Source organism: Ambystoma mexicanum, chromosome 3p, assembly GCF_040938575.1.
Source record: "Ambystoma mexicanum isolate Mex_15411 chromosome 3p, UKY_AmexF1_1, whole genome shotgun sequence".
Taxonomy (NCBI): Eukaryota; Metazoa; Chordata; class Amphibia; order Caudata; family Ambystomatidae; genus Ambystoma; species Ambystoma mexicanum.
The window spans coordinates 1047146127-1047164640 of record NC_090925.1 but is presented as its reverse complement, the minus strand read 5'-3'; positions in this window follow the sequence as shown (position 1 = coordinate 1047164640).

The following is an 18514-nucleotide window of genomic DNA, read 5'->3' as shown; positions in this document are numbered from 1 at the left end:
ACTGTTCCTTTTTAGTTTGGGCTATTAGGTGTCGCCTGCGAACCCTGTGAGCTGAAGCTGCTATTGCATTGGAGTACAGATAGGCAGGCATGACATATAAGGAGGGACACAGAGTCTGTAGGTGTTCTTTGATTATGTGCCAACTTATTGCCTGCCCATTGTCATTCTAATCCCTATGGCCATTTCCACCCATTCCTGTCACTGCCCGCCCAAAACACCTCCTCAAGGGACCTCTCTGAGCTCACTTTAATCCAGCCTTACCATCAGGCTTTGCATTCAAAGTGCCTGCCAGTGTTTGTTCAAAGCAGTATTTATTTATTTATTTACTTATTTATTTGTTTGTTTCTACTGCGCCGGAGCCCACAGACAACGGGCCGCAAAATTTACACGTTAGAAACCTAGACAGGTGTATTACAAGACAACATAAAACGAAGAGTCCTGACGCAATCTGGAGTCGAAACTAGAATTTATCTGAATAGAGTTAGACGGCTCTAATCTAATGGAAGAGGGAAGCTTATTCCATAGAGCCGCCACCCTAGTATGAAATGCTTTGCCTAGTTTGTTAGATTTTTTGAATCTGTTAGATGCTAGCTGGCCTTGCACTGCAGGTCTGAGGACGCGACCCGGCATGTATGGAACCAGTTTGGTCTTGAGGTAGGCCGGAGCCTTCCCATGTATGCACCTATGAGCTAATATCCGAGCTTTAAAAATTAATTCTGTCTTCGATGTTAAGCCAGTGAAGTTTTCTCCTGTCTTTGCTGATGTGTTTAGTTTTGCTTTTTCCTTTGATAATTCTTACCGCCCTATTTTGGATTAATTGGCATTTTGCAATATGACCTTTGTTTGCTCCTAGTAACAGTGCATTGCCATAATCTAGCCTGGACAGAATGGTTGTTCTGGCGACTGTGGCACACTTTTCCTCACTTAAGTATGGGCGTATTTTGTGTAAGAGTCTCAAGTAATAGGAACAGTTCTTGTTCAGTTGCAAAATTTTGCACTCAGGGTTGCTTCCACATACGTGCCCAAGGTTTTGACTTTCTGTACGACCTTTATTTGGGACTCGTTGATGGTAAAGGATTCAAATTGATGGTCTAGTTTGGCCCTGGCTGTGTTTTGTTTGATTGATTGATAGTTCATCTGTATAGCGCCTACACTCAGTGTGTTTCAAAGCGCTTCAAGGAAGGAGGGAGCAAGGGAGAATACTGTCACATTCTTACAAGTCCTTGAAACAATTTAGAATGTGAGAAATACAATGCCTGTTGGCATTTCTGATAGTGCAAGTGCAAGGAACAGTTAGGGAGAGAAAGGGGAAGGGAAGAAGGAGACAAAACCAACAGTAAAATTCCTATGCCTGGTGACAATTTTTGTACTGCATGAATAACAAGAGGAAGGGGAGGGGGGTGAGGTGTGGAGAGATGGAGGAGGAGAGGAACAAACAAGCAACTAACATAGTAGGTCAGACGACGATTCATAGTAGTGCTAGGAGGGAGGGGAAGGAGAAAACAGGGAGGGAAAAACCGGGGGAGACAGACGAGCTGCTATCAAAGGCCAAGGAACAAATGATAGGAGTAAGTGCTATGAGAGGGGAAGGTGGCTGCAAGACGAGAGGAAGGGGGAAGGAAGGAGAGGGGTTGGGGGGAGGAAGGAGGGGGATCAGATGGGTGAAAAAGACAGGCAGCTACGATTACTATGCCTGATGGTAATTAGGGTAATGCCAGACTTAAACAGGGGGAGAGAAGGACCAGGGGTAGAAAGGGGCAGCCAAGACAATAACAGGGGGGATAGGAGGGGAAGGGGCAGAGAATAGAGTAGGGGGGCAGAGGGATGGAGGGGGAAACAGGACCAGTCAAAGGGGGGGGGCAAGGGAGGAAAGAGGGTGGGGGGGCACTAGAATACGCATGGGGGCATGGGAGTGGGTGGGGGCACTAGCATACACACGGGGGCATGGGAGTGGGTGGGGGCACTAGCATACTCACGGGGGCATGGGAGTGGGTTGGGGGGTCTAGCATACACACAGGGGCTTGGGAGTGTGTCGGGGGCACTAGCATACACACAGGGGGGCTTGGGAGTGGGTGGGGGCACTAGCATACACATAGGGGGGCATGGGAGTGGGTGGGGGCACTAGCATACACACAGGGGGGCTTGGGAGTGGGTGGCGGCACTAGCATACACATAGGGGGGCTTGGGAGTGGGTGGGGGCACTAGCATACTCACGGGGGCATGGGAGTGGGTTGGGGGGTCTAGCATACACACAGGGGGGCATGGGAGTGGGTGGGGGCACTAGCATACACACAGGGGCTTGGGAGTGAGTGGGGGCACTAGCATACACATAGGGGGCATGGGAGTGGGTGGGGGCACTAGCATACTCACGGGGGCTTGGGAGTGGGTGGGGGCACTAGCATACACATAGGGGGCATGGGAGTGGGTGGGGGCACTAGCATACTCACGGGGGCATGGGAGTGGGTTGGGGGGTCTAGCATACACATAGGGGGCATGGGAGTGGGTGGGGGCACTAGCATACTCACGGGGGCATGGGAGTGGGTTGGGGGGTCTAGCATACACATAGGGGGCATGGGAGTGGGTGGGGGCACTAGCATACACATAGGGGGCATGGGAGTGGGTGGGGGCACTAGCATACACATAGGGGGCATGGGAGTGTGTCGGGGGCATTAGCATAAACACTGGGTCATGGGAGTGGGTGGAGAGCACTAGCATACACATAGGGGGGCATGGGAGTGTGTCGGGGGCATTAGCATAAACACTGGGGCTTGGGAGTGGGCGGGGGCACTAGCATACACATAAGGGGAATGGGGGTGGGGCACTAGCATACACATGGGGGCACGGGCGACAATGCAGCATACCGTGGGGGACAGGGGTAGACAGGGCCACGTTGTGGGCCTTAGATGGTGTAGCGGGCTCCGGCCTCCCGCTCCCAGCCATTGGCTTAAGTTGCCAAAGGCAACCAATGGGATGGGGGGCAGGGGCAGGCCCACAACAGGAAAACATTGCGAACACAGAATGCAATTACGACGGCCATCTTTGAGGGCCTGCAGGCCGGGGCCAGCAGTACACACCAAAGATGGTTCCAAAGATCATTAATTCGGTCTTTTTTGCATTCAGACAGAGCCAATTATTGGCCATCCATAACTCAATACATTCTGAGAGTTAATGACTTAATTGAAGTTGTAAACATGCTAATGGTGTCATAAAATGTCTTACCAGGCCTTCCTTTGGCCATTCAATGTATAAGCACTCTGCGTGTCCTTCACTAAAGCCCTGTTAAAAAGAAGCATTGGCAAAGCGACTGAAGTCCTGTTTAAAACAAGCATTGGCAAAGCCAAAATTCTTTGCTTGTGCATATGTTGTAAGCTTTTGCCAGGCAGAATGGTGTGAGTACCTTGGCATCTATAGCATTAAATGCGCAGGTACTCCCACCATTTTGCACCTGCTACCAACAATCGGTAGTTAATCCCATGTCTTTGCCTGGCAAGTGCCTTTCCCATGCCTACACAAAATCCCAAACTGTTGGCATTGCCAATGCTTGTTTTAAATGTCCATTCGGTGTGATTCTGTCTTCATCTGCAGGGCCTGCAATATTGCAAGTTATAAAGGTGGTCGTGTACGTCTTAAATCCCTACTTTACTTGACTGTACGTCTTCGCAATATGAGCTGAGAGCCTCATTCATTGCGACAGACAGAGGTCACAAGGCAGGTAATGCAGATGGATCAAGGTAAGCGGACTGTAATATCCTCTGACCGTCATATAGACATTTCCCTCGTCTACGAGAAATACATCAATGTGTACAGAAGACAAGACTACATCGATTATGTTGCTGGTGAAGCGTATTTGTTTTGTTTACAGGTCTCTGCCGCCATCTGCTGGACAATATTATAAACCGCAGAACAACTTGCTTTTGATACTGGTTATATGTAAAACCCCTCTCACCCAGGCAATATTTGTATGTGTGCATCTCAGAGGTGGAGGTGTAATATAAATCATTGGTGCACCGTACCACTAATTCATTTTTTTTTTAAAGAGGGTATCTTTATTGCATTATGGAACATTTACTAATGAAAGACCTCGCAAAGAGCCAGTACACGCTGACGAAAAACACAAAAATAAAAAACAAAGGTGGACCAAACGTCTCATCGTAGTACATTTCCTCGAATGGTCATAGGGTAATATCATAATGCTCCCTTCTGAATATAAACTTGAAGTCATAATCTCGCAAAAACTGCAGGTAAATAAAGATAGACTGTTAGTATGGTACAAGATTAGAAACACACAATGGCCCTCATTCCAAGTCAGGCGGTGGACCATGGTGCTGTTAGCACCATGGTCCATGCCGGATTCCGCCATGGTGGATGGCAGAATTACCGCCCCATTCCAAGGTGAGTGGGGCGGTAATTCCCCCATTCACCATTTGCCCTTCCCCATTCCCATGTTTGCCCCATAGGGCATAATGGGTATAGGGAAGGCGCTAATTACGGCACGGTAAATTACGGTGCCGTAATTAGCACCAAGGTCGCTTAGCGCCTTGGACTTTAACGCCTGCAAAAGCAGGCTTTAAAGTGTGAATCAGGCGTTAAGGGTAAACGGCGCCGACGGCACCGTTAAACCCTTAACGCCTGACTTGTAATGAGGGCCAATGTAACCTTGATGATAGATTGTGGAAAGGCCATACTGGAAAATGATACACACAAAACTGACAATTATAAAATAAACATGCAAAACTAAATTCACCCCCCTGTCTCCAGTCTGTGGATGATAAACAATGTTACCTTTAATTACATTGTTACAGTTTACCCAGTGCAGGCAAGGGTGTCATTGCTGGAGATTTTAATGCACCACTTTTTACTGTTACTGGGTGTTGTAGGGATACTGTATATGGAGGCAGTAAGTGAGCCATGACATTGCATTCAGAAGAGGCAGTAAATAGTGGCAAGGGGATTAATGTGGAGAATACAGACATCAAATGGCTGGTGCACATTACAAATGGAAATGCACATTCTTGCAGTAAGCACGTGTTTAAAATGCTCCTCCCTCCTTCTCTGCCTTTCCCCTTTTTTCTGCTAGCCCGCATCTCTGCGGCATCTAACAACTCGGCCAAACTCCTTAAAATCTGCAAGGAGCTTGCCAACCCTGCTGCAGTCTCTACCTCTCCTGTCCCCTCCCAGGCCCTCTGCACTGCACTGGCCTCTCACTTCATCTCTAAAACTCAGGACATCCTGTCCTCACTCTCCTCCTATCATCTCCCTCCCTCTCTTCCCGGCTCTTCCTCTGGCCCTTCTGCAGCCACCCCTCCTCCCTCCTTCTCTGCCTTTCCCCTTTTTTCTGCTGACGAGGTTTCCAGACAAGTCCGATCTATGAAAGTCTCGTCTAAACAGGTTCACCCCTGTTCCTCCAAAAATATCAAGGACCACATCGACTCCCTGGCTCCTGCCATGGCTGACTTTTGCAACCACTCCTTCGCCTCTGGAGTCTTCCCATCCCCCCTCAAGCACTCCCTTGTGAACCCTCTTCTTAAGAAACCCTCTTCTGACCCCTCCTGCCCGGCTAACTATCGCCCAATCTCCATCACTCCCTTCCTGGGCAAGCTCCTGGAGAAACTGGCCATCTCCCAGCTTAACCTCCATGCTGAATCTGTTGGTAGTCTTCATGACCATCAATCTGGCTTCAGAGCTGCCAGAAGCACGGAAACTGCTCTCCGGAACATCCGTGAGGACCTGTCCTTGAACCTCGACTCCAACATTCCGTGTGTTCTCATTCTGCTCGATCTCTCTTCTGCCTTTGACACTGTCAACCATGCTATCCTGCTCAACCGTCTCCACGATAACCTGGGTATCACTGGTCAGGCTCTGGCGTGGCTGACCTCTTTCCTTTCCAATTGACCCTCCCAGGTCCAACTGGGGTCCTTCCTCTCTGACATCTTTTTCTCCACCTGTGGTGTCCCCCAGGGATCTAATCTCTCTCCCTGGCTGTTCAACCAGGATCTGGCACTCCTTGCCCACCGCATCGCCGCTCTCTGCCCCAACTTTCAGTGCTATGCGGACAATACCCAGCTCATTTTCAGGCTACCCTCGGCCTCCTCCTCTCCTTCCCTCATCTCGGACTGTCTGTCTGCTATCCAGGAATGGTGTGCCGCCAATGACCTCTGCCTTAATGCCAGTAAGACTGAGATTCTACTCATCGGCACACCCACTCCCTCCTTCCCTGCAGCTCTCTGGCCAGCCTCTCTTGGCCCTCCTCCTGCTCCTACCTGCAAGGCATAAAACCTCGAGGTCATCTTCGACTCCACACTCTCTTTCTCTCCTCATATCTCTGACGTCTCTAAGAAGTCACACTACCAGCTGCACCTCCTCAGAGGTATTCTTCCCTTCCTCTCCTTCCCCCAGAAGCTCACTGTCTCCCGAGCCCTGGTTCTCTCGAAGCTGGACTACTGTAACAGCCTCTATCTTAATCTGCCTGCCTCCACTCTCCACCCTCTGCAACTCATCCAGAACAGAACTACGAGACTTGTCCTTGGCCTCAAGCCCAGGGACCGTATCTCTACAGGACTGAAATCTCTACACTGGCTCCCAGTGGCTGCGAGGATTAAGTTCAAAACCCTCTGCATTGTCCACCAGGCCATCTGGGACCTGGGGCCTAAATACCTTCAACTCTCTCTTCCTAAATATCTTCCTTCCCAAGCCCTTCGCTCATCCGTCTCCAACTCGCTCAGGGTTAGCCGCTTCTCGAAGCAACGAGCTGGGGGTAGATCTCTCTCTGCAGCAGGGGCCTCCCTCTGGAACAGCCTTCCTGCCTCCCTGAAACTCGAGGAGAACCATCTCTGGTTCCGGAAGCACCTCAAAACCTTCCTCTTTGCTTCTGCTTTCTCTCTCCCTCTCCCCTGCTAAATTCTTCACTGAAACTGCACTGAATCTGCAACTGGGCCACTCTCACCGACCTCGGTCCTGGGCCCAGCCACTCTCCACTTGCACTGCCTCCCTGCCAACCCCTGCACTGCGGGACTGTCTCTGTATCCCTACAGCCCCCCCTTCCCAGCACTTGTCTGCACTTACCTTGCACTTGCCACCAGCTGGCCCTATTTATTTATTTTTATTCTACTTACTTTGTACTGCACTTCCCCCCTCCCCTTGCACTTTTTCCCTTCCCCCTACCCCTGCACTTGCGCGATCTGAATGACATTTGGCCTAGTAGGATCGTTGTCTGTCTTCCCCTTGTTCCCCCCTCCCTGCCTCGTCGCGCCTTGAAACACTTGTGTATAGGCGCGTTACAAATGCCATATCATATCATATCATATCATATAAGAGTTCAGGGTAAACAAGTCATCTGTCTGGTTTGCACTGCATACATACTAACCTGTATTAACCAACTTACACCCTTTCCCATTAATTTGGGAACCTGTCCATAACAAAGCAGTGCAAAGCAGGCCCAGTTGACATGTACAAAGTGTGCTTTTCTGCAGTGGAATTAAAATGTGGAAATATTTTACTGGCTATCTTATCTCATTCAGTATTGCAAAAACTGCAAGGCTGAAATATGCACTGTTGAGAAAGAACAATTGTGTGAGGGGAAATGATTGTTGCAAATGTATTTGCAAAGCTATGCTTCAAGGGGAACCAGATCGGGTGATGGTGCACATCAGGAAAAGAAGCAGGTTTTAGTAAGATTGACAGGGATAGCAATCAAATTCTGGAGACAGAAGGGGTGTGGGAAGAACAGCAGTAATAGGGGAGGAGACTGGCCAGATTCGTGCGGTACAGAGGGGCAAAGGTTTTCCTCGCAGACTGAGCAGACAGGCTGTAGTCGGAGAAGCAGCCATCCTTGCAGAGATGTCGTGTCCTTCTATCTGGATTGCCTGTGTGCGGGAGTCGCAATACTGCGGCATGCTGGCAGGACAACAAAGAGGGGCTTCCCGTGATAAGAGCGCAAAAATTTTGCCCATATTCAAAGTGAGTATATCTGTGATAAGTGATGTGTACACACGGCTGAATGCATTTCCAGACATCCAGAGAGGGTTATTTCTAATGTAAAGAATTCAACACATTTCAATGATGTTTGGAGAAGTTACATGTTTTTGGTATTAAGCGTGGCTCCTGCCAAGTTCCATGACACAAGGTCGAAGTAAGTTAAACATATGTTATTTTGTCATTAAGCTGAGTTCACTTTGACATATTTTTTTTCCTTGCTGTTTATTCTTGCTGACCCATATTCACCCTGTTAATTGTATCACTGTTCAATGGTGCTGTTCATGATCGCAAAGTTTATGTGCCGAGATAAATACACTATAAAAGTCACTGCGTGTTTTGATACATTTTTATGGTGTTTGGGTTGTGTCATTTGATTCATTGTGGGTTCTGTAGATAGAGTGTGAGTGCAGTGTTTCAGCTGTGCATGCTTAAAGCTGAATCGATCTGCCAAAGGCAGTAGCCCAGCCTCGTAGATAAGTCGCTGGGGTGACAGTTAGCACTGTTAAGATTCCAAGTGTAATAAACCGAGTAACGTGTATTTAGAGTTGACCCTGAACAGAGTACAGGTGTTAGAGGGGAGCCTTGTCACACCATATAGGGCATTACCATAATAATGCCATACCATTTTACCACCATAAGTGAATACCACAAGATTAGGTATAGCCCTCTGACAAAATCCCTAACAGTGTACCTGTATGAATCAACAAGTTTCTTAAGTTGTTGCTGTGTTTGTAAGTGAAGATAGGCGAAATATTGAACAGTGTATTAACCTTATCATCACTGGTAAATAATGTTCCAGTGCTTGTGTATTTCGTCTTGATCGTGTTACTCAGGATGGAGTATGTGGATACATAGACCCGTTCAGGATTAGTTCTTTGGGTAATCTTGTTGAGAGTATTATCTCTGTTCAATTCAGCTACCTTGTTGCAAACAGTCAGAAGCTCATCCTCAGCATAACCCCTTTGGCAAAATATTTGGATCATTTATTTTTAAATAACTTTTTATATATTTTTGAAATATGTATTAGTTACACAGCTTCTTAGGTTTATATTGTAAGTTTCTGAGTTCATTTGTCTGGATGCAAGATGCCTGTCAAAGGGACTCCACTTACTAGAACCTCCTGGCAGTGAATGAGGGGCTCTAACTGCACTTTGAACTGCCCACCCCTGCTATATAATTGGGGCAAACAGTGAAGCTGTGCTGATTTTATGAGTTCATTTCTCTGGGTGCGAGACGTCCGTCAAAGGGCCTCCACTTACCAGAACCTCCTGGCGGTGAGTCGGGTGCCGTGGCTGCCCTTTGAACTGCACTCCCATGCTATATTATCAGGGCAAACACTGAAGCGGTGCTGATTTCTTGAGCACATTCCTCTGGATGCGAGACATCTGTGAAAGAGACTCTACTAACAGAACCTCCTGGCAGTGACTGCGGGGCCATAGCTGCCCTTTGAACCACCCACCCATGCTATATCATCAGGGCGCATGTTGAAGCAGCACTTTAGTGGCGCGACAGAGACCTGCACATCACGAGTGAAGCGCACAAAGCATGTTGCCATCACTCGAAGGACCAGCATTGCAAGATCTCAACATGACGCCTGATTCACAACTACAGCTGATTGCCAACCCACCTGATCAACCAGACGCTGACGACATCACGCCCATGGCTGACACGGTGAACAACCTCAGTGTAACTTTGCCAGTAAAATATGATTTGAGGAAACCAAGGAATATATATCGATACCTACAGCGAAGGTGAGTAAAAAGCACTCCTGGACTAAAGAAATAACTAATCAAATTACTGGCTTTTATAAGCCAATAGGGAAGCTCTCGCCCATGATTACCTTGCATGATCGCCTAAGTCTGCCTTTAGTCTGATTAGATTCTAAATTAATTGATAAAGTAACTAACACCATTACTGGCGCGACTACGATTAATTATAAAATCTTTGATTCCCCTATGACGTGCTGTACGAGATAGCCCCCTCAAACGAACCATCTAACTAAAAGCAATGAAACTGAATCAGTTTTCAAAAAATCAGTTGAAAGAACAACTTAGGAAGTTACCACCCCCTGCACTGTTGTGACAACTGGAATAATTGATGTACATTTAAGTGATGGGGATGCACTTGAGAAGAGCTTGATTCGCTCGCCACAGATTCCTCTTCTGAACTCCACTATCTTAGAAGTCTCTGATATACGAATCACTGACTGATAATCTTGAAAGAGGTTTATCGTCCCATAACTCTACTATGAAATCCAACCTGGAAGGCAAGATACACAGTAAACCTATGTCTGAGCAAACCGAGAGCTCCAGCGACACTGTCATCAACGGCTCAGACACTTCCTCGATTTCACTTACCATATTACAAGCCCTTGACTTTCTCTTGATATCCCTGATAACATTGTGTGAAGACATTCATAATACAAGATGGGATCACATTTAGACACTAAATTTCAATGTGGAATATCTAGGGATTAAACCTAACTACAGTAATGTGGCTTTCCAAAATGTGCCTGGAATAGAACCTAAACTGTATTTCCAATGAAAGCTCCCAAGAACCAACCTGGATCTAACAATCCTGTACCACATGAACTTGACGTTATCAACCTATAGGATACCATGGCATAGATGATTAACAACTTGCCTGTGATGTACTGCACATAGCATCAGGAAGGGCAATGTTGATTGCCCCACTCCTACTAATGGAGTTTCCTTTTTTTTCTTCAATTTCTTTATTTACATTTTTAACATGAAGTAAACAATAAAATATAGAAAACAAAACATCATTATTTTTGCACAATTGTTACAAGTAGAACAAAAGGCAGGAAAAGAAAAGATAGAATCAGAGAAGGGAAGAGGAAAGAAAGAGAGCAGAAAGGAAATAAAAGGAAGAGAAACGGAAAGGAAATATATATATATATATATTTATATATATATATAGATATATAATTAATAAATAAATCAACAAACGGGAATTATTCAGATATACAAATCATTAAAAAAGTTCCATATGGCACAATATCAGCTTTTTTAAAAAACCTTTTCTGTAGCTGGATATTCTATGGAAGGTCTAGCATCACTCTTCCAGTGTTTTAGGATCTCTGTTTCTTAGCTTCCAACAGGGTTCTATAAGCCCAAAAGATCTGGCCAACAGACAGCTGAATACCTACGGAAAACAAACCCAACATAGATAGCAATGGAGTATGAGGGAGCGATAAATCTAGCACAAGTTCCATACGCTGTAGAACATCATCCCAAAAGATAGTCATTTTCGGACAGTACCAACATCTGATTTACAAATTCCAGCATATATTGTCCTGCACAAGCTTACAACGTTTCATTTTCGAAAGGGTCCAATAAATACAATGAACCACCCTTTGTTGAGTAACCCTCAGATCCAAGTCGACTTAGTATGTGTTAGGTCCTGCGCAAATACAATTCCATTTTCCATCTGATAAGTCAAAACCCAAATCCAAGGTCCAGGATGCCCTACACTGCTCAGAAGCAACATTAGCGTCCACCAGTGCAAGAGGTTTGTACAGAGTAGACGCCAAAAGGGGTGCACTTTTAGATAAATGTAATATAGACGGATCATGAGGCATTTAACGGTGCAAATAAAACCTCTAAAACTTCGTAAAGCAAACGATATCGATGATCTTCTGACATAAGCAAATTAAATTTAAACCTTAGGAACTCATATAGAGTTTCCTGAAGCCTTGAAATTACACCACAGACCGCTCACATAACAGCTACAACAATAAATTAAAGGAATAGTAAGAAATCATGTAAGAATGAAAAGTAGAGCGGTCTCGGCTTATGAGGCTTATGAGAAGCGAGGACACAAAGGAAGAAAAATAATAAGGCACAGAATAACCAAATTATAAATGTTAGTCCATCAGAGGATATACTAATTACCCACAATAAGGGGGAATACATAATCATCGACTCACTGAGACTAAAAAATCAGCAAACTAAGGAGATGCCCACAAAAATACAAAACAAAAAAATGTAAGGACATTAAAGCACCAACTGCTAAGAACAACAATGAAAACATAACTCTATTTCTGCAACAAGAAAATAAAAAACCAAAAGCTACAGTGGCTGCAAACCCTTTAACATTGAACAATAATAGTTATAGGAAAGATTTAGAAGAATCTATTGACCTGAAAGGCCTGGACTTGATGTTCACCTGCGAGAATAATGGTGAGACACGGCAAAGCACCACAACTGGTGAGGGCAGCATTTTGTGTATTAATATCTCTGATCCCGGTCCCCCAGGGGTTATGAAGCATCTTGCTTCTTGCTAGCAGTTTGATTTCAAGATGCTTCGTAAACCCTGGGGATCATAGATATTAATTCACAAAATGCTCTTGTGTTCCAAAGCAATCACTCCTAAGCAAACCTGCTATTAAATACTTGAAAGGGCAGTCAATTTGTTCCAGTTTTTTTTTTACACTTAACAACAGACCTGCCTTAGGCGTTCCCTCAGTGCCTTTAATAGCTGGGTTTTGTATAGTGTTATGACCAAAGATATCACGATTTCAAGTTTGAAAACTGTTGTAATGTGATTTACAGAGTTTATTGATGTCACATGGAATCCTTCTCTTCCTATGATTCTGATGATGAAGTCAGGGGGCTCTTGTTTACTTATAAGATTCTATTTTGTGTCAGTTAAGAGTTTCTTGAGTTACTTCAGGATCACCATTTGCCTGGGGGTCCTTATTTCTGTTATCTTTCAATAAATATCATAATAATCGTTACGAGGCATGGAGCACTTCACTTCCCAACAATGGCGACGAGGATGGGATAGTGTGGGACCCCCAGCAACTGAACAACGTACACCGCTCCGCTCCGCTGAGCATCGTAGCGGTCACCGTGGGACAGTGATCCTGATGTGTTTGTCTTATCCTATTTGGGTAAGAACAAATGCCGCTCCGATCCGCCGAGCATCGTAGCGGCCACCGTGGGACTAAGATTCTGTGCTCCACATAAGCCTTCTCAAGTAAGTGGCTCCAGCCCCCACCCCCACAGTCCCTCCGAGATTGCTGCAGCCTTTGCTCATTCCCAGTGAGGCCCTGTGAAGAGCAGCTTACAAGTTACACTGTTGCACGCCGCTCGGGAGATCGGGAGAAGCGGCTGGGACATACCGTATAAAACAGTACAGAGGCGCGCGATCAAGATTACCTCGGTATGAGTTGTTGTATTGGAGTGCACTGTAAGATTGCAGTCTGCATCGATCGCTTTCCTTACACTGTGCGCTACAGAAATGACGAAGGGGGGGGAGCATAGTGAAGAGGCGCATAGTACGAGAAGCACCCTGCTGGAGCACAGGCAATACCTTCAAGTCTTTAGAGTTACGTTTCCTGTTTGGAAGAGCTGAAGTCAAAGGATATGAGCTTGTGAAGAGGGGAATCTGTAACAGTCATAGCAGTATTAAAGGAGATTTAACCTGGAAGATTTAAAGAAAAAAAAAAGGAGGAAGAAAGAATTAGAGCCATTAGTGCACTTTGTAGCAGTGAAGCCATCTGTAAAAGACTATTACAAGGTCTGCATAAGTTTGTGTGTGTGTCGGTTAAAGCAAAGTGAAGGTGCCACAATATTTGAAAAGAGTGACATTAAGTGTTTGGTCCAGGATTGCAAGGCACAGTTTATGTCAAGTTTTGCAAACCGGCAAATTGGCATCTTTTAAGCAACCAGAGCGGCACTTTGGCTCAACCACATAGAATAGCCGCATACATACTTTGGGTGCACTGACCATTGCAACAAGGCCTGGGCAAGTAGTATCTCTTTGGCATTCCAGAGATATCTAGATGGTTTTGCCTGGCATAGCGGGGCCGCCTATTTTATGCTCACACCCGGTGATGCAAAAATGTTATGGGCTCAGTGGCACAAGGGTTTTATGCACTATCTCAAGGCGGCGGGTGGAAATTCGGATTCCAATGAGAGGAAACTAGCTCTGCGTTTACATTTCCTAGGATACGAGGGACAAAGGATTTTTGAAACACTTCCTCAACCATCTGGTGATGGTAGTGGAGATGCAATGAATGAGTTTGATGCTGCACTACTCAAATTGGTCTTACACTTCAATCCTAAGACAAGTACGATTTTGGAGAGGTTCAATTTTTGCACTCGTGTGCAAGATCAAGGGGAGTCTGTGGAGGAATATGTGACCGCATTGCAGCATTTGGCCTTGACATGCAAGTTTCAAGGGTCGTTCGACGAGCACATTCGTGACCAATTCATGACTCATTGCAATTCCAATAAAATTTGTGAAGAGCTGTGACTGAGGGATGAACCCAACCTCAGTGAAGTATTGGACATTGTGAAACGTGTAGAACATTCCCTAGCTTGTGTGGCAAAATTATCTAAGGGAGCATCCAATGAGTCGAAAGAGAGCAAAACAGATATACTAAATGTGGTTGATGTAAAGAACAAAAGAAGAGGGAAGAACAAACAGTCAAATCGCGGAAGTGTAGAAGACAAAAGAAGACAAGGGGGACAGCAAAAAGCAGATAGAAAGGATGAAAGACTTTGTTTCCGTTGTGCAAGTAACACTCACTTTACGTCATCTGTGGTATGCCCAGGTCGAAGAACCATTTGTGCAAAATGCAAAAGAAGAGGGCATTTTGCGAATTGTTGTAAAAATGATCAGATGGGCCAATTTAACAGCAGAAAGGTGTTGTGTATCAACGAGGATGAAGAAGAGGGATCGTCGGATGAAGATGCTGCACCACCATTGCAGAATGTCATTGTCAATACAATAAATTGTGTGTTGAATGGAGAGAATGCGGATGATTGTGACCACCCATATGCCGATGTGAGAGTGAATGAACATATGGTACGCATGATGGCGGATTCAGGTTCTAAGATTACCTTAGTGTCGAGACAAGTGTTTGAGAAGAAATTGAAGGGAGAAACAGTGAAATTGTTCAAACCTGATATCAATCCCGGAGGATATAATCGGGACAAAATTGAGTTGTTAGGATATACACTGGGAAGATTTGAATTTAAAGGGTGTGCTTGTGATGGGAAAATATACGTCACTAAGAAGGGACAAACTTTGCTTGGTTGGAGAGAACAAAAGAATTTAAATATCAGACTTGACCCCAATGGTGAAGAGCAGGTGTTAATGGTGTCAGGCACTCCTGTCACGAAACATTCCAAGGTTTTTGTAAAACCCTGGGGAAAAGTAGAGGAATGCAACATCAGATAATATTAAAAAGGGGAAGTGTTCCTGTGGTTGCAAAACTCAGACCCGTTCCGTTTGCATTGCGTGGTGGTGTCAAGAATGAATTGCAAAAATTATTGAGGACGGGTGTGATAGAAAAAGCAGGTTGTGTGGAATTTATTTCTCCAGTGGTGGTTGTAAAGAAAGGGTCTGGTGAGTTGAGGCTCTGCATTGACTTGCGTGAGTTGAATAAATGTATCTTAGTTGATAGGCATCCGTTGCCAAATATGGGAGAGATGTTGTCAAGTGTGGGACATGGAAAAGTTTTCACCAAACCTGATATGGCCTCCGCTTATCATCAGGTTGAGTTGGAGGAGGGGTGCAGGAAGGATGACCACTTTTATTACACATGAGGGTGTCTATCAATTCAAAAGAATGCCATTTGGCTTAGCGTCGGCTTCGTCTGTCTTTCAAAAGGTGATGGATCGGCTGTTAAAGGATATGAGAGGTGTCTTCTGTTTTCAAGACGATGTACTGGTATGTTGTGAGACAAGAGAGGAACATGACAAAATTCTGGACACCATGTTAAGAATATTTGAAGAGAAAGGGATTACGTTAAGAGAAGAAAAGTGCAAGTTTGCAAGTTTGCGATGGCCAAGGTTGAGTATTTGGGACATGAAGTTTCATGTGAGGGTGTGAAACCAAAGGAGAGCCTTGTAGATTCTATAAAGTAGGTTGAGAGACTGACTAGTAAGGCTGAACTATGATCGTTTCTCGGCATGACGGAGTTCTACCAAAAGTTTGTCGAGAATTATGCAGCTAAAGTTCTTGAGATGAGAAAGTTATTGAAGAAGGGCTGTGAATTTGTGTGGAATGAAGCTTGCGAATTAGAATTCCAAAGCATAAAAAATGAAATAGATTTAGCCTTTGGTGAGGTGATAACGTATGTGTTGTCCTCGGTGTGGCCTAAAAAGGTGGATTTGGTTAAAGGTGAGAGGGCATTCTGGGAGGTGAGGAATGAATTGTCCGTGTTGGTTGGTATATTGTTCAGGTGGGAGAGAGCAGTAATACCCGAAGCCATTCGCTCCAAAGTGATTGATCTGGCTCACAGTGGACACGTAGGTATTTCCAAAACTAAAGGGTTTTTGCAGTCCGATTACTGGTGGCCGGGGTTCAACAGAGACATAGAGAGGCTTCTTAATGAGTGTCTCATGTGTATCAAATCTGGAAAGGGAAGTGAAGCAAGGAAGCAACCACTAGTAGATGTGGGTGTTCCTTCAAAGGTGTGGAGTGATTTGGCCATGGATATTATAGGTCCTGTCGGTTTGGGGTACGGTAGAGGTAAGTTTATAGTTCTTGTTGTTGATTTGTTTTCCAGGTGGTGTGATTTCAGAGTGGTGAGGGAAAATTCGGGAGAAAGCATGGTGGATGTTTTACAAGGAATTTTCGCAAGTGAGGGTGTCCCAAAAAGTATTTGCACTGATAATGTTACACAATTTACTGGCAGATGTTTTCCCATGTACCTTAAAAAATGTGGTGTAAAGCATAAGAAATCTGTTTTATACCATCCTGAGACCAATGGTGTTGTCGAGAGAATGAATAGGTGCGTAATGGAAAGTATTCGCATGGGGCAGGCATGTGGATATGACAAGATGATGGTCCTTCAAAAGAGAATGTGGTCTCTGAGCATGACACCCCATGCAACCACAGGGTTGTGTGCTTTTGAATTGATGAGAGGACGCAAGTCATACTCCACGGTGAGTCCTCCATGGTTGGGAAGGAGTATAGAATCTGATTTGGTTGTAGATGAACTGAAGAACATGTTAAAGAAAAAAAAAGATGGGTTGTGTGCGAAAATGAGAGAAGGGGTATGAAGGAGTTACGTGTAGAGTGTGGTGATTGAGTGAGGATCAAGAAGGGAATTGTAAAAAAAGGGAGATTCTATATATATTCTGATCCAGTAAAGGTTGTTGCTGTATTGAAGGGAGCTGTGAGAGTAATGGGTGGTCAGGTTTGGAATAAGAACAGAATTCGGTGGTGGTTAAGAGGGGTTGTACATGATTTTGATTGTGTCCAAAATCTATTGTGCGTTCTGTTACATTAAAAAGGGGAAGATGTGTTGTAATGTGACTTACAGAGTTTATTGATGTCACATGGAATCCTTCTCTTCCTATGATTCTGATGATGAAGTCAGAGGGCTCTTGTTTACTTATAAGATTCTATTTTGTGTCAGTTAAGAGTTTCGTGAGTTGCTTCAGGATCACCATTTGCCTGGGGGTGCTTATTTCTGTTATCTTTCTATAAATATCATAATAATCATTACGAGGCGTGCAGTACTTCACTTCCCAACAAAAACAAACAACAATTCTTATCTTTGAGGATTGTAATGCCTAGATACAAACTCATGAGCCTATGGTAGATGATCCTGATAAATTAAAATACTACAACATTGACGAAGTAGATTTACAACAGAAATAGAGCAACGATAAAGGAAGGAGATGGTACAAAGCATTAGTGTCATTAGATGTATTCATGCGGAATAGTCGAATTAATACGGATATCCCCAGTCAATACACTACAATCATGCACCATTCAGCTTCTACTACAGACTATTGCTTTGCCTCTTACTATTGCAATGATTCAATGGCTTCAGTCACTTCTTCCCAGGTGTGTGTCAGAACCAGCCCACAATCCGTTGGAGAATGGGTGTAGTATTAGGCAGTTGAACTCATCGTGTAGGAGATTAATTCTTCCTGCCAATGTACCCCTCCGGTGTGAGTAAGAAAACCACCAGAGGGATCTATTAACCGGAAAAGGTGTTGGACACACACAGGACACTGCTAGCTGCAAGGTAAGGACACAGAGTCAAAACCAGGTCTTCATTAAACCATAAGAACATATAATGGGTATACTCTGAGAGCTGACCTGTGTGATGTGGTGATGGAAAAAACAGGGGTGTCCCTTGTGTCAACCTGGAGGTGGAATCTCCCCTGTAACCGACAGATCAAGTTAAATGTGGTAAACTGATAGAGGTATGAGAAGAACAAATAAGGATTGCAGAAATTCTTACCCACAGGTGTTGTCATTAGGTGGAAGGAGGGATGAACCAAGAGATCCTTGTGAAGGTCCATGAAGTGCAGGCGGAATAACAGTACCCCACCGGCACAAGGATGCCAAGTAGGTCCATAAAAATGTACAATGGAAGTCTCTAGGTCCAGCAATAACGGTCCACCTATTCCGACGGCATGAAGACGCCTAGGTAGTCCAAGGAAGTGCTTTTTGGAAAAGTATCTAGTCCATGCACTCCTCAACGAGGTGGGATGTTCAATTCACGGTGGATAGTAAGCAGGGAATCCTTGGGACAAGTCGGGGT